The following is a 17,790-nucleotide window of genomic DNA, read 5'->3' as shown; positions in this document are numbered from 1 at the left end:
TCCGGGTATGCAAAGTGGCTATGCTCATTCTCGCAGGACCGACAACAGCAGGTCAAGGTGCCAGATGGAACCATGAGTCGTTGGAGAACCATAACATACGGCACTCCACAAGGCATCTTAGTTGGCCCGGTTGCTTTCCTGGCTATGGTTAACAGTGCCGCTGCTAATATTGACAACCGACTTAAGCATGTAAACGACCTTACCACATACCAGGCGTGTCGAATTGACCAAGTAGATCGGCACCGCCAGCTGCAAGAGCACACTGACAAGGTAAGTGATTTGGCAACGGCAAACAAGATGATGCTGAACACTGACAAGTGTCAAGTTATGCATTTTTTCACAGTCAAAAAACCATTAGCATTACCGGACATCATGACTCAAGGAAAAAGCATGCCAACTGCCATCAAAACTAAGTTCTTGGGTGTAACAATATCGAATGGCATGTCATGGCAAGCACATATGGATGAGATTGCAACCAAAGCATCGAAAGCTCTGTGTATGCTCTACATAATGAAGAAGTTTCATCCACTACAGCAACAGCTTGTTCGGGAGTATGTTACTTACATCCAACCATTGCTAGAAATTGTGCACCGGTTTTTCATGCGGGACTCACTGCCAAGCAGGCGCAACATCTTGAGAAAGTGCAGAAGAGAGGCTTGAAAATAATCTTCGGCCGTACGAAACAGTACTCGCATATCTGGCAACGCTTGGGCATGGAAACTCTCACTGACAGAGGAGAAAAATTACGCCTAAGACTAGAAAAACAAATGCAAGCGTATCCCATGCACAGAGATCTGCTTCCGAAGCAGCGAGTGGCGATCTCCGGCAGAAATACCAGGAGCGCAAGCACACTCCAAACGTTTTGCTGTGGTATGCGACCACGCAAATCAAGTATTCCCGATGTGACTAGTCTTATAAACACATATATTATCAACTAAGTAGTATGCTACTTCGTATGTGCATTGTGCACATGTGCTATATAAGTTGATACTCGGAGCAATGCTTTTCTCAATAAACCGTCTCCTCTCTCTCTCTCTCTCTTCTCTCGTCTATCTCTCTCTCTTCTCTCTCTCTCTCTCCTCCTCTCTCTCTCTCTCTCTCTCTCTCTCTCTCTCTCTCTCTCTCTCTCTCTCTCTCTATCTCTCTCTCTCTCTCTCTCTCTCTCTCTCTCTCTCTCTCTCTCTCTCTCTCTCTCTCTCTCTCTCTCTCTCTCTCTCTCTCTCTCTCTCTCTCTCTCTCTCTCTCCGCCGCGCCAGCTACGTAGCATGTACAAACAACGCTTTTCGGAACACAGAATTGGGTTTTGCAGTCATAAACACAATACGGTATATATTCAGATCCACACCAAAGTGATATAAATGAGGCTTACGCAAGGAACCGAATGACAGATTAGGAAGAAATAACGGGCTTACGCTTTGAGGCGATGAGGCGATGAGGTGTGTCTTATCAACCGACCTTGACCAATGGCGGATCCAGGATCCGGAGTGGTAGGGGTGGGGTTTGGATGGGGCTACCCCATCTCTCGGGGTGAGGGGGCAACAAAATATAATGGTGAAGGGGCAGCAAAATCTTCTTCGTATCTACATAATTCATTTTCAATAGCCCCCAAAAATTCACGGGCGCCACAAATGACCACAACTATTTATTTTCGACAGGCACTGAAATCCATACCAAACACCACCACACGGGCCATACCCTAACGTACATACGTACACCATAACCGGCCCAAACCCTTCATTTTCTGAGGGCACCAAATTTCAGGGATGCAGCGGTGTTGTGCCTCCTACCCTGACGAAATCCTGGATTGGCCCCTTGGGCTAGAGGGGCGCCGAACTGGTCAGTTTGGAGAGCACCATAACTTCATTTCGCGGCACCATAAGCTTTATTTTAAAGAGCCCCTCTGTCTAAATGGGACGTTTCCAAAGCTTTGGTTTTTAGCAGCGTTCAGAATCCATGGACATTACAATATCTATGCCTTTCACCTTCCCAAATTCTCGATCTGCCTGTTCCAAGAGAGAGCACCAAAAAAACTTCATCACTGGGTATCTTAGCTTTTATTTTCCAGAGGTACACACTTCCTGAGGCACCACAAAGTAGGGGCGGGTCCAGAGGGGGAGGGGCCACGGGGTCATTCCTTCCCCCTGGGCACAAGGAGGCTTGGACGCCCTGGAGAGGCACCAAATCTCATCGCAAAGGCGCAACAATACCTTTATTTCGGAACACATAACCTATATTTTAAGAGACGCCAAACTGCAGGGAGACCACGACGTTCGTGCCGTGGTCTCGACGATACCCTGCGTCTGCCCATCCGGTGAGCGAGCACCAAAATTTCATTTCGGGGCAACATAACCTTTATTTTCAAGAAGCACCCAATTCCAGTGAGTACCAGAAAAGGCTCTAACCTTTTATTCTGGAAGAGCCATGAATTCCAGGGGCCTAACTATGCTGAGATTTCCGCCCTGAGTAAATCCTGGATCGGAACCCCATGGGTAAGGAGGCGCAATAACCGTCTTACGGGGTGACATTATCTGGGATTGCACAAAGGGGTACTAAATCAAAGCCGGGCCATTTACAAAGCCCAAAACCATAACTTAAAAGGGCATCACAATCCAGCGGCCATGGCAATCGGTGTGCCTTTCACTCTGGAAGAAACTCCGAATCTGGCCGTTCAGGGAAGGGGCACACCCCGCTTCCAGGAAAACAGTCCGCCAACAGCCTGCGTTGTTCATTGGGGCTCTACGACGCGCCATCACCAATTCCCGTGCTTCTCCATTAACGAAATCCCGCATCGACCTATTCGGCCAAGCGACGCCTTTCTTTGGACCACCATTACATGTATTTCCTTGAGACACCAAATGCAAGTCGGCGATTGAAAGAACGTTGAAAGTGGTCCAAACTTCACTTTCAAGGGGCCCTGAAATACAGGGGCAGCACAATGGCCCTGCCTTACGCTGTTGAATCCTGGTTCGGCTCCTTCGGTGACAAGGCAGGAAGAACCTTGCTTGCGGGGCATCATAACATTTATTTTTATGAGCCCCCAATTTAAATTTTTAAAACACCACAATCGGACCAAACATTCATTTTAAGGCGTCGCAAGATTCCAGGAGCACTTAAAATGGCCCCTAAAACTTTATTTTCGCGGGGAACCGAATTAAGCACGGCTCCCCTCCCCCCCACCTTCCCCTTAGGCTCCAAGGGTCCCATGGGTTCCGAATGTCCTTTTTTTGGTCCCCTGGGTCCGAAGACCAAGAGCCCCATTAACGGTCCGAAGGGGCAGGCCAGAGGTCGTATGGAGGGATAACAACCTGAAGGCCGGACCCTAAAATGTAAGAGCAGCTCTAGCACTGATCAGAGACCCGTGCGACTGTCTATTTAAAGCAACTGACTGAGAACAGCCATATCGAACAGTCCGTCCAGTGCTATTTCTGGGGCGTAGCGGTTACTTTCCCAAGCAGAGACAAGGCCCAAGATCTCTAAATGCCAATAAGAAGGTATCCTACATTCGTCAGGACACCTGAAACCATGAAGGACCCACATTGCTGGTCAGTGACCACAGTATTATCCAGCCTCCAGCATTATCCAGGAGAATGAAACAGTTGCGTCATTTTGAAACCCCATCGCTTAACCACCAGGGTACCACTATGTTTCCCAAGTTTTGCTTAGACGGAACAAAATGCGAAAACTATATTGTCATCCCATCGTGCATCGCACATATGCATAAAGTCACATTTATTCAACTAAAAACGCATTGCGCCATGCATACCAAAATGGTACGTCACTTTGGGTCCTTTTCGTGTTGTCAGCACGCTAAGGGATGTGAAATAGATACTTAACTAGATGATGCATATCTAGTTCCTTATTTAGTATCTATCTAGTATACTTATCTAGATGGTGCATTTTAGCCATGCTGTTCATCGCCTCGTGTGCCGCAAGCGCTTCATATACACATGAAAAGCCCCCCCCCCCCCTTATTCACAACACGTGGTACGACAATTAGGTTCATATTGCCCGTCATCCGACATCTGACCCCTGGCGCTTTGCTATCCCGTTGATACTTCTACAGTGAATCCGGACCCCCAACGATTACTGTAACGGAAAAGACAATTATGAGTTCGGGCACAGGCTCGCAACGTTATAGCTCAGACTCAGATTACGTCAGATTTTGGGCTCATATCTGTTTTGTCTTTTCTTTCCCACCACCAGTACACCACCACTGACGCTGCTTACGGTTTCGCACTCTATATCAAACGTGGGTCGGAGTCCGATCGGACTCGGAATGGCACCCGGTTCCATGACCTGGAATCAAAATGACTCTGGGCGCTGAGTCGCATCAGTGCTAACGACACCATGGGGCAAGCTCGGAAAGTTTTGTGGTTAGACCCGCCCGTACCCTGCTATCCATAAGACTTGAGTTTTGCCCGTAAAATTTCGAAAATCATTACATTTAAAACCATTTCATTGAGTGGACATCCTGGAATCCAGATCCCTCACTTCCACCTACACGCACAGTCAGTTCATGCTGCTCTGCAATTTGATCAAGGCACACCGTCGAATTATTCTAAGAATTAATGTTTGGTAATACATCTGCCGTCTTTAACATCCAACCATTTTTGGTGTTTTTTTCGCAGACGGACATCACATCTTCCTCGACGGCGCCACCCCTGATCGCTCGACAGCGCAGCTTCGACAGTTCTTTTGTGGTCCACCCGTCACACTGTTCGCACAGAATGCACGACATGTATTGGCAGAAACAAAATAGCTTTGTAGAATTGCTACAGCTCTTAGTTCTGGGACTTATATTATGGTAAAATTGGAAATATTTACCGGTGGGCCCGTGCCAGAAATGGTTTTGGAACTGTGCGAGATTTTTCTGAAAAACCGCTCTGTGGGGTGGAGCGCATTTCAGATTTTTTGCGCGGGTCGGGCGCGGGCTTTCCAAATCCAAAAAACAGTAATACTATGGCGTACCACTCAAAAATCAGGAAAGCTAAAGGCACCAAATGCTCAGGATAGATTGATCTTTATGTGATCTCACATGTGTAAAACTTTGAGGTTCCTAGGTCATAGCCTTTGAGTCAGATGAGGTCAACAAAGGTCGAGTTGCAGATTGGTGTATAAGGTGCCCCAGGCCTCCTCATGCAACTGCCTTGAACACCTACACCTGTGTTAAGCAAAAGGTCACTGGTGGTCACAAAAGGTCAGTGTTCCTCTGTGACCCTGATGTCAGTGTCATGATGACCAAAATCCCGCGAGATTGTTCTGCTTTTTGCATTTCGATAAACGTCAAGGATTGTGCTAGACGACATGTTCCTAAAACAAAATATTTACCTGGATCATTTTAGGTAAGTGACCAACTCTGAACTTTAGGAAGTCCACGGAGGTTGTTTGGTGCAGTCCCCGTTATTAATTAACCCGAAATCAACACCATAATATTCTCTATACAGTAAGCTCTCGAGTAAAAAAGGGGGTAGCTTTAGGCATATGTCTGACGTTCATGGCTGATCGTAGCTAAAAAAAATTAATTCAATTTTAAATTCCATTGTTTTATTGCCTAAGAAACTAGCTAAGAAATCTATGGCCTCGTCTAACACTCCGCGGTCGCATCACAGTTATCGAACCCTTAGATATTGCCTTCGCAGATAGCCACGTCCTGACTGTGACCTGCCATACGCGGGTTATTGACCTTACAAGATACATACATTTTGGCATCAAAAGATCCACTAATGAATTCCTTACTTCTATGTATCATTTTGTAAGAACTTTAGGCGGGGGTCAAATTGATACCCACCCGGACTCGTCTTAATCGCCGGAGCGCCGCGGCGTGGCCGCATGCTGCGGGTTTTATGAAGAGACAGTGCCTCGGGCGCCCTTCAGGTTCATTATATGTTCCAGTGCAGACACCTCCCGAACAGATATGATCCAACCTTTAAATGGTTGCATTATGAGCTGCGTCTGCAGGTCTATCATAACAAGATGCGAAGAAAAACAATCGCTGGTTTGTTCCTGCAGAGCGAAAGAAACGGAGCCGTTTGTCGGGAAGAAAAGTCATACTGGACGCAGCGGCTATAAAAGCTGTGGTAGGAATTCCTTTTCCATGGAGCCTTGAAGAACTTATTGGTTTTGTGGCTGCCGCTAAAGCTTTTGGTTTTCTACGTCGTCATTTAGCTATTGGCTTATTTTTGAAGTCACTATTTGCCCATGATGCCATCCATGCAAGCAATTCATTAAGCAGCTTGCCATGTAGCTATTCGCCATTTAAGCATGTCGACTCTTTGGTGTGTCGCCATTTTGCGAATCGGCATCTAGCAATCCGCAAAATTCGTATGAGGTCACTTCTCTATGTCGCCATTTCGCCAAGTTGATTTTTTGGCACGTCGACTTTTCACATGCCTTCAATATAGAGTTCGTGATATAGCAATGGAAAACGAGGCATTCGGCAAAGCGCGAGTCGATTGTTTGTCTGGACACCGGTTGCCGTGCCCACGGAACGTTGACAGGCTGGCCGCACCTATGTAACAAACACATCCTGTTCGTCCTCAAGATGAAGTGCTTCCAAATACATGGTATATGAGGACAGGGGAATAGTACGCAGATCGTAATGCTTCGTCCATGTTTTGATCTACTTCTGCAGAATACTCAAACAAGAACTAATATTTTTTCACCTCAAACGGGACAAACATAAGAAGCTACTTCAACTCTGGATCCGGAAATGGAAGACATCAATTTTCTGTCGTGCTCCACGCACCATGGCCTTATTCTAGCACCATGCCACCCGCTCAGCAATGACCTGTGTCATGCACTGGCGCTGGCTGGGGGAAGTTGACATCGTGGGGGACCGTGACTCGGTCGTTTATGCTGAGTCATTAGCGCGGTCGGCTCGACTTCTGGCGTGACAGGTGATAATCACAGGGCAAAACTTCCCTGCTCTGCTCACTCGTCGATGGCGGATGACCACAGGCCCCGCCTGGTCGTGAATATTCAGTGGCAGACTGTCAGGAAGCTCGCTGGCAATTAGATGCTGTTTTGTCGAGTGACGGAGCCTCTTCAGTCAGCGCTGGGGGACATGCAGCGCTGGGCTGTATTTATAAGACGGGCTGTGCAATTTCCCGGACTGTATATTTGTTTTGTTTTTCTTCTTTTAAGTTTACCCCAACGTTCTGGTTCAATGCTATTCTGGGATAAGAGTTCACGCCAAGCAGGGCTTGTGTGAACCTTGCCCCGCCATCCGATTCATCTACTTTGACCTTGAGCAGCTGCCGCCAACGCCCGCGGGTCATCCCACTCCGGGGCAAATAGCGAGCAGCCAGACGACTCGAGCCCACCCATCACGCCACGGGCAGGCAGACGTTTTAGCGGATCGAGCTGCGAGGACAAGCTAAGCATACTACGCAAGTCATTTGTACCTGTTTTAAGTCGAAAATGTTAGGTTGAAATTGCAAATACTTATAAGCTATGGCAATGAAACACACGGTTGTCGCGATACAGGTGATGACGATGAGGTGGTCGATAATACAGCTGCTTTGAAGCCGAACTTAATGATCAGGTGTGGCTGTAGATCAGGCTTAAATCTCGCTCAAATCCAGGCCAGCGACCGGCAGCTCGCACGCCGAAGCAACTCTCCTGAAAACTATCCGGATCATCCAACAGTGTGTCGCCATCACGTCACCATGACCACCGTGCCATGCGATAACCTTGGTTCTGTTTGCCGAGGGGAGGGGTGGGGGCTTATAGCCGTCCTCTTTCAGGTTTTTTTTTTGTCTGTCAGCCATGCTCACAGTTTTAGAAGTGTCCCCTTAAAATTTAGTGATTTCTCCTAAATTTGATCTTTGTGGAAAACATTCAACGTTCAAAGGTGACCAGGGGAGGTTCCGCGCTCGCGGCATTCCCAGTCTTTTCATTGTTCGAGACACGTATCTGCCCGGAGGTCGATTCGGGGTCACAGGGATGGTCAGTGGGACTCACGGCCTTCATCCCACTTGCATCCAGTGGTAAGAAGGCACTCACAGATGTGGATTCGTCCGAACATCTGCCAGGCTCATGGTTATGCAGCTCAGGCGATCTGGCGATCTGGAAGGCACGTTTGGCCGTTTTTCACGCTTAAGTATATACGTAAACTATCGCGTAAAACTTATCAGATTACCCTTGTTTGGTGTTTTTCAGTGACACACAATGACTGACAGGATTTGCATATACATCTCACGAGTATTGGGGAGGGGGGGGGGGGGGGAGATGCCGCGAGAACGTCACTCCGCTCAGGGGTTCTCCCGTTATCGTTGCCCTGCGCAATATTCAGAGGCAAATTTTCCTTTGCAGAAGATGCTTGATGTTCCTCAAAGTTCAGAGAACTGTAATTTTTGCCTAACTTTGGCCATATCAGGGAACCATGGTGCGGTTGGCCCCTTTCCCTGGTTCCGTCCTTGCTGTTATACAACCAAGAAGCTGAAGAGCTTAAGTTGAACATTTTATTAGTGTTGGTGGTTAGCAATGCGGTGATAATGGAGTACAGCGAGTTTTTATTAGAAAACAGCAGCATCTGGCAATGTATGCGTACTTAAATGATAACCTACTTAATCACGTGCAAAAGAGTCACACACGATTACAAAGACAAAACTCTGGCGTTGGTAGTCTGGGCAGCAATAAGTTATATGGGCAGGACACTGGGATAAGATATGATATGATTGATATGATATGATTTCTGACGTCCCATATGCTGGCTACAAGTAGACGGAATTGTAGGTATATTTCAAATATTCTAGCTTCATGCAATTGCAGTCCATCACAGTGCCGTGATAAACACTCAGCTGCGATGTTTCAGGAATAGGCTGAATGTCTGGTGTTTCACAGTTTAGAGAGTAAAATAGCGGAAGAAAGTCCGCCCAACGCTTAAATTGTGTTTCAAATGTCCCCACCCCAGCATGAAGCTTGGCTACACAAAATATCCACCACCTATGTTTCAGACAATTCTTGTAATTATATATTGCACTGATTTTGCTCATATGCATTGTAATAAGCAGGATGAAGCTATTGCATCATTTCGGCTTTGGTTTGTTTAAAGGGGAATGTTCCACATTTGAAGATATTGAGTTAGGCATCAGATATGATGGGAAATGCTTCCTTGTATCTTTTGGTTAGCTTTCAAGGTCAAAAACAACGATAAGCAAAATTTCAAAGTTGATAAAAATGGGCCCCATTACGTCATTGTTTGATGGCGTCATGAAATGGCTTTGTGACGACAGCAAAACCTGGCAGCATCTGGCAGCCAGACCTAAAGAATGCCTCGAAACACACGAAAGCTGACGCCAACCGGCCATTCTCGTCGCGGGGCTGTGTCAGGGGGCGGATTGGTGAGTGGGTTATTCGTGGATTTTTTGTATTGGTGCTGGCCGTAAGAAAAGCTTTCGTGGACTGTTTGTCATGCGCAAGGTAGCGATCGCTAGCTTTTATAGCAGAATATAAATATCAAAGCACGACATGCTGTGCTGCCGCTGTTGCTGCTTTGCTGTTGATGATTTTGTCAATACTTTATCGTTGACTCATCGTTGCGCGCAGTGCTGTAGTCCTGACATTGATATCATGTGATGTATACGGACGTCACTGTCCTTATCGTTTGCAACTGGAAATGGTGTGTCGTGCCAAAATTAATAAACTTGTAATATTGTTTTTGTTGTTTGTAACTGGAAATGTGGTGTCCTGCGAAAATTAATAAATTTGTAACGTTGTCATGCATTATTTGTCAAAGCATTGCTATTGCTATGGTAAAGACCGTAAGGTTAGGCTACCAAAAATTTTTGTTTTGCATGGGATTATTCATGCAATTGATAGTTGAACCTGATATAACAATTGTGGTACAACGACATTATTGCCGTAGACAGTCCTTTGGCATTGTTAAATAAATTTTTACCAGTCATTCATAAATTATAAGCTACTATCTCATGGGCTTGACATAGAGTACTCTATCAATGCGGTACATTGTGTAATGACACTGATCGATATCTTAATTGTGGCACTATCTCGGTGCTGTACTGTGGCATGACATAATGAACAACAATATGTTTTTTTTTTTACTGCAATCCATGACGCTTTCATAACAAATTCCAGCATGAAAAGATGGGTCAAGCATGCGCTCTTGTATTCATTTCCCATCTGACATGTGACTGACCAAAAACACATGATACAATATACAAATAACTTCCAGCAAAGCAGACAACCAATAAGTGGCATCACTTGGTCGGCCTACTTCGGGAATCCAGAAAACGCAGGTCAGAAAGATCCAAACACATCTTTCATTTCCATGGTCATGCAGCATGCTGCAGCCATCAGGCTGCTTTACTAAAAAATAACAGGAAAATTTTACATGTGGTGAAATGATTCTGCAAACATGCTGACCTTGCACAAGGCTGGAGACATGACAAGTGCATGTAGTTGTGCATCATCCTGGTTCAGGGAACGTGGTTGTTGACGCTCTGAGTAGGAGACCGCTGGGGACTGGTGATGCTGTTTGTCAGACGGAAGCTGTCCATGTTGTTATGACCGCATCACTAGCACCAACTGGTTCCCGGGTTGCATTGCGGCCATGGCCCCGTCTTCGTCTTGTGGAGGAGGGTTCCATGTTTTCATAAGGCGTCCGCATGCCAATGAGCGATCGCGGGTAGCGGTGCCTTCCAGTCTTGTGCCCGGTGTTTTGCGCCACTTCATGCTGCTCCGACCGAAGGCCAATGCAGCCGCGATAAGCTGGCCTCCCTGGCTCAGTTGAGATTTTTGTGGCCGACTTTGACAGCTGACGACGACAGCTATTACCGGGGCTGTAAACGTGGCAGCTTACGTAACACACCCATCCGCAGCCTCGTACATCGATGGGAGAGCTGCGATCGTCTGAGCCGTGGTAGACGGTTTCCGTCGACTTTCTGACCAATTTGCCCACACCAGCTCGGGGCAACAAATATCTATTAGTGTGCAGCGACCACCTCACTCGCGATTGCGACGTTTTTGCTCCACCGGATGTCTGCAACTACGGTGACCACCGTGCTCATTAATTACTTACTTTCCTTACTTTCCTGCTGTGGCTCTCCCAAGTACCTGCATTCTGACTATGCCGCCAACTTTCTAGGTCAGGTGATGTCTGAGATGTGCAGATTGGTAGGCATGCAAAACCAACACCTCTATTGGTCATTCTCAGGGTGGTGGAACATGAGAGCAAATGGTAAGAACAATTTGGAATATGCTATCCAAATACCTGGACGATAACCATGACTATTGGGATGTACAATTGTCACTGCTGATGATGAGATATCGTTCGCACGTGTCCAAATCACTGGGTTACAGCCCCTCCTTACTCATGCTTGGACGTGAGCCTGGTCTGCCGGCTGACGCCTGGCTCGATACACGCCGTGCCCGAAGTCTGAATCCATGGTGGCGTATGTTGGCCGCTTGTGTGCGGGTCTGCACAAGGCGTATCACTTTGCTGTTAGGCCAGAAGAGAGCAGGACCAGAAACGGAAGCTTTTATGAGCGTAAGCTGAACGAGCCCACTTACCAGCCAGGTGAAGTAGTGCTTCTGTTCAAGCGCGTCGCCAGGCAAGGCAAGTGCTAACAAGTTCGTGCGGCCATGGAAGCCCGCTGTTGTTGTGGCCAACATAGGCGAGCTGAATCACAGGGTCCGGGTTAAGGACAGTGGAAGATGTTGTTGGTACACCATAGCAGGTTTGAGCCCCGTCCTGTGCCCCGAACTGACGTATGCTTGAGTTGAGTGAGCGTGAACCTGTTGCTGGTCCCAGATCGCCTGAGCTGCATAACCATGAGCCTGGCAGATGTTCGGACGAATCCGCACCTGTGAGTGTCTTCTTACCACTGGACTCAAATGGGATGAAGGCCGTGGGTCCCACTGACCATCCCTGTGACCCCGAATCGACCTCCGGGCAGATACGTGTCTCGAACAATGACCAACCAGACTGGGAATGCCACGAGCGCGGAACCTCCAGTTCCGACGTCGCGCGTGCCGCAGCGGGCCAGGCCTGATCGGTATGGGTATTGAATTATGTTGACCGGGACCTGGTTCAGATTGTGTAGATTTTGTTTAGTGAGTTTTGCGGCTTTTGTCAGTTTTTATGTTGTGATTTATTTAAAGGTGTATGGTACTGCTAAAATATCTGCTATTAATATCAGCGTTAGTTGTCAAAGGTGGTGCTAGTTTGTTTATGCAATAGCACGTCTGATGACGCAAACTACCTTTACTACTGTAAAAACTTGCCATGGTTTTGATGCAGTGGAATTGGCTGGGTATGACATGGTTCGTTGGAAGCGACAACTCACTGCATCTGTGGTCCTTGTTCGACGGAAGCCGAAACGTAGCCGTTGTCACTGACCCGGCGGACAGATCGGTGTTATGGGCTGGTTTTGTGGCAATGTGCAGCGGCTGACAAGATCACTTTGCTTTCACTAATTTCTCGTGCGAATATTTGTTTTCTAGTGTGCAACAAATCGCCACTTACAATTTAATTTATGTGCCCCAGGGACTGGCAAGTGGACGGCGCTTCCTCTATGTTGGCGGTATTGACGGCAGAGTTTTTGGAACTATCAGCGACCGTGCGCGGTGACGGTGCGCGGTATTGATGCGCGGTGATGGTGCGCGGTATTGATGCGCGGTGACGGTGCGCGGTACTGATGCGTGGTGCGGCGCGGCGCGGCGTCGCGATCAACGGTGTTAAGCTACCGTCGTTTGCTGAGATTGACAACCGATGTAGCCGTTAGTTACTGTAGAGACCTCGTGTAATGTCTATGTGTATTGACTTGTTGTATTGTACTGCTCGGCTTCTTCCAACGTAAAGGTGGGAAGAGCGTAAGGCTGGAAGTGCATCTGGCGCGCACGGGTCTGCCACTGTCGGCCGTCGCGTGACCCTGGGTCAGCAGGCTCCACCTATGGCCGGCGGCACTGGGTCACGCGACCGAGCGGCGAGGTTGGGACGGTGTGGGCGCGCAAGGGGAGAAAGACCGGGCGGCCGTCGCTGGAAGGGCATCGTGGTTCGCGCCGCACCGCAAGTATAAGATGAAGAAACGCAGGCTTCACACAAATAATTAATAGTGAAACAATTTTTCCTCCGGCGGACACCTGGAAATGCATTAGTTAAAGCAGCGTACTTGGTTTGAAGCTGGTGTTAAATTCATAACTTACGTGAACAAGGTAAACAGGAACTACAGTATTGCCATGGCGCTAATATTTCTAACTTTTTCAGACATGAGCTTGCGTTTGAAAACTGGTGTGCTTTCCTCCAAAAAAGCATGTTCCTGCCCGGTTTCTCAGCCTTGAAATGCAGTGTCACCCATTGGGGTTAAATGGGATTATTGACAAGATTAGGTAGAATGGTAGCTATATTATAAGATAGGATATTAGACAATGAGACATCTTACTTACGTCTGAAGGAACGGGAGCTCTAGTTTTCCATGGCAGCATATCTGAGTGTCACTCATTAAAATGAAGCTGTTAGTGCTATCTGTTTATCAGAAAGCTGTTCGTAAAATATGTAACTGACTTATGTTCTATATAATCTGTTTGTCCATCGCTTAAAATTGAAACTATTGTATTTTATTAGCTTAAATGCTCTTTTTTAGCTGATATCTTCATTAAGCATTTCAGGAAATTTAGGTGATAATTTACATTTGATTGGCTTTCAGTCCGTTCAATCCATGTGAACTGGCAAATTTGAAAATCCGTTCCGGCCCTATTTCATGCGTTGGTGGAAATTTCTGATCCGGTCCGATCCGACCCGCAGATTGATCCACGATCCGTGGGCGGATCCAATCCGTGAAGTGCTGCATCCCGCAGCCCGTCCCAAAAGGCCAGTCCATCAGGGCACCTGCACTTCGATTTCATAACTGGTGGCGGGAAGGGTTCTGCTCGCTTTAGGCGTTCACTATTTACCCCTGGCTGTTATGGACTGCAATCGCAAGCAGCGGGTACGACAAAGGTCAGGTGACGTCGGGGAGTCCTGCCCTCAGGGTAGGAAGGACAGTGCAAGGGATGAGGCTTGTCGAACTTTCGGCGTAAGATTCTGCCATTGTCCTGGATTTCACGATCGGATAGTGGTGCAGGATTAACGTCGCTAAAACCACTCAGTGTGGGCGCTTGCTCCATTAATTCATCCAATCAAAATATTTCGACCCAACATCATTAAAAATCTAATACTACGATCCGTTCCGTCGCTTTCATTTCGTAGATTTTGCCGAATTAAAGTCAAATGGCGAATATGCGTTCCACCCACCCGCCTGATGTGCGGATAAAACCAGCCCCACACCAGCCTCTTAATCAGATTCCGGTCAAGCTCCGCCCAGCTTCGCCGAGCTAGGCGAAGTTACGCCAAGGTGTAGGTGTAGAAACACCGTCGAACGAATGGGCCGGTTACCCATCACTCAATCCCTCTGACCAGTCTGCTGCCGAGAGCATGCGCCTGGATTAGGACTGTTCCGCAGAGCAGCCTTGTGCTGCATTACAGTGTACGGTGCCAGAACTGGCCTCTGAGAAATAAGGCACTGGAGCGCGAGAGTACTTAAAGGCAGTGTCTCACCTTTAGGTCATATTACAAGAACATGGTCAAATGAAACCTCAGGACCAGTTACGCGTGATAAAAGCACTGGGCAGCTCGAATGCAGCACCGGCAAGACATTATAAGGATATCAACTTTAATTATTTTCGTGTCCAAATTACGCCGTCAACGCTTTGAAACGTGACCATCGCCGTCACAACGAACGCGCGCACCACTGCCGGTGCGGATAAAAGAACGTTTGTGATTGGCCCAACGGGCAAGGGCCCGTTACCGAGAGCGCACCGGTTGAAGTTTGAACTAGTTTGTCACATAAATCATGCGGAACTCCTATTCCCAAAGCCAAAGTGCGTCTCTTAAAGAGCCACTGTGGTAAATGCCGTAGAGGGCAAGCAAGGCATAGCATAACGTTTCGTTAAATGTGCGAAATAATAGCTTTATGCTCACATACCTTTTTGTTTTAACAGTGTTTTTAGTTTTCGCAGCATATAGTACACAAACATTCTTACGAATTAGTGTGTTGAAAAAGTTACAGAATACACACGTTGGAAAAGTGAGACAAATCAACTGCTTTACTTTCATAGTGGTGAGAAGGGAGTCAAATGAAACTTGCTCCTATAGGGTCGGCTACTTGATATAGAAATTATGAGCTATTCAGAAGGATTTCGAGTAAATTGGAATGCTAATCAAATCGCACGTGACTGATGCAACACAAATGAAATGTGCTAGGGGGTTGGATGCTGCGTTTGGTTGTTGTTGAATTGCGCATATGATATTATTTCATGTCATTCAACAGCAAGTAAACCTGTTACTATGATCGATTTAGGGACTTATATTGCTATCATTCAAGTAACGTGATTTATCCAAACTGTTAAGCGCATTTGTGAGGAACATTGTTCACATGGATAAGACTGTAGTAACAGTCTTATTACTTGAAACAACAGGAAAATGGGGATATAAATGCGATGACATTTCGGCAACAGGCCTTTATCGAAACAAAGGCAAAAGTAAAATCACCTCTGAATTCGCTCTTGCTATTGTTTCAGTAAATGCGCGTTGCCGAACTATCAACGCATCTGTACCTCCATTCTCCTGGTTTTTCTCCGAGGAATAAGGCTATTACTGCTGTCTTAACATAAGTCATCTTAAGACATTTGAACGCCATGGTGTTCAGCATCACAAAATCGGAAGAGATAGCAATAAAAACAAAAAAAATGCCACGTCTTGGAGACAATTTCGGTTACATTATACCAAGACTGTGGTGGACCATGCTTAACACGCTCCCGGGTGGCCGGTTGGATGGCTTTCGCCGGATGGGGATCAATTTAACTCTCCGGATCTCAGGAATTAAGAGAGCTAGAGACACCAAATTTACAGGGTGTGTTGGCCTATACATGAACTCACTGGTCAAATTTTGAGGTTCCTATTTCATGACCTTTCAGTCAACTAAGGTCAAACAAGGTCAAACTTCGGTTTGGTTTTCAGCGTCCCCAGAACCTAGATATCTGTTCTAAGCAAAAGTTAACACGCCCATTTAAGGTCAGTGACCTTGTTTGATCTTTTGAAGGTCATGGCGATCAGTCATACAAGACTGCGTAGAGTTTTCAGTTTGAATAAACGACAAAGATCACGCTAGGCAAGTATGTTCGTAAAACGAAATGCTGGCCTGGGTCATTTTAGATCGCTGGCCTTTTCTGGCCTTTAAGAAATCCATGGAAGTTGCATAATGCGGTCCCCGTGATCAATAAATTCGAAATGAGCACCCAAGACTACCCCACACAGCAAGCCCTGGAGTAACAAAACGGGTTGGTTTTGTCATTGGTCTGACCTTCAAACCTGACCCTAAGTCAATGGAATTAGTTCATTCATCGTTGTGTTTCCTAAGGAAGTATCTCAGAGTTGTTTGGATTCGTCTAACACTCCGTTGCTGCATCAGATTGAACATTTCCCTAACAATTGAATTCGCTGAATCTATGGCATGACTTCGACCTGCCGTAGGTCAACGAGCTTTTAAGGTACATTTGTTTTTTAATGCCAAACGATCCGCTATTCAATTATCTACAACTGCCAAAACCGAACGCGGCTACGCCGCTCCGTTCGGAAACCATTGCAGAAAAACCTTTGGAGAGTCAATTTGACTCCCACCCAAGCGCGTGTTAACGAACTGATCTGTATATGGTCGGCCCGACAACCATCTTACTATACCTTCAAGGCGTAATTCTAGTCCATCGTTCCCATTTATCCAGAAAAGGATACACTGTTACTCACCAAACAGGCAGGCATCCCATAAAAGGTCATGCCCGAGGAAGAAATAGGTCCACACACAGCAAATGGAAAAACGGCAGGCGGCGTGAGTAGAAGGGGGAGGGGGGGGGGAGAGGTTGCATCGGCATTCGAAGTGTGCCTTAGGGCCACGTTAAGTGAAATGATTGATTAAAACTGATGCGCATCGTGGAATGACAGTGCGATCCAGAAGGTCCGCACGAGCCAGATATTTTCCATCGGGACGAACATGGCTGTAGTGTTAATGGTAGCCAAACCGGCCTGTGCACGTGCGACATCCAGCAACAGTACCTACCATTTCCATTCCTTGAAATATCCAGAACTCCCTCTTTTGCCTTTCGGAAGGTGATAATGCTGAGCACCAACACCAATGCCACAAATAAACGACACGAGCTTTCCGTGTTATCGACTTCACCAAGGTATTGAAAAACTAACCGCTGCACAAGGTTGGGCATGAGACAATGAACATTTTATGAAAAAGATTCGAGTTATTTTATGTTACTTTTTAGAAGTTGTTAAAGATTTGATCCGAAACGTTTGAATGCATGGATTTCTGGGATCAGAGCTCACGCTAAGAAGCGCTTGTTGTGTGAGCCCTCACCCCCACCATTCGATCGCGCAATTCTATGCAACGGCATAATTGAGAGGCGAAAGTTTAACGTGCCGCAATGCTCGGCACAGTCCGTCCTGTCCTCTGACGTCAACTGACCTTTAGCACGACCGCTGCCACCGGCCGCAGGCCATACCTGCCACGGGCGAATAGAGAGCGCATAAAGCGACTCGACACAACCCGCAACGGGTGGGTGAATCGGAAGGCAGGCGCTCTAACTAACTGAGCCACCGGGGCGGACAATGTTATAATCAGAAGGTTGTGTCACCGGACACACTTTTTTCTTGGGGCACGATCGGCCGGTATTAACCTGGTGCGCAATAACGAGAAGAACACAACAGCAGGGTTTGGACCAGCACAACAG

At 47.0% G+C, this 17,790-nt stretch overlaps 1 protein-coding gene across 1 annotated transcript in view; it reads right to left on the bottom strand.

Annotated features, from left to right (window-relative positions):
• LOC119111386 (tetratricopeptide repeat protein 21B-like) overlaps positions 1 to 17,790 on the bottom strand; it is a 108,326-nt gene that overhangs the window by 22,195 nt on the left and 68,341 nt on the right.

The sequence above is a fragment of the Pollicipes pollicipes genome, unplaced genomic scaffold (assembly GCF_011947565.3).
Source record: "Pollicipes pollicipes isolate AB1234 unplaced genomic scaffold, Ppol_2.1 Scaffold_7261;HRSCAF=8764_pilon_pilon_pilon, whole genome shotgun sequence".
Lineage (NCBI taxonomy): Eukaryota > Metazoa > Arthropoda > Thecostraca > Pollicipedomorpha > Pollicipedidae > Pollicipes > Pollicipes pollicipes.
This window is presented reverse-complemented; position numbering and strand designations above follow the sequence as displayed.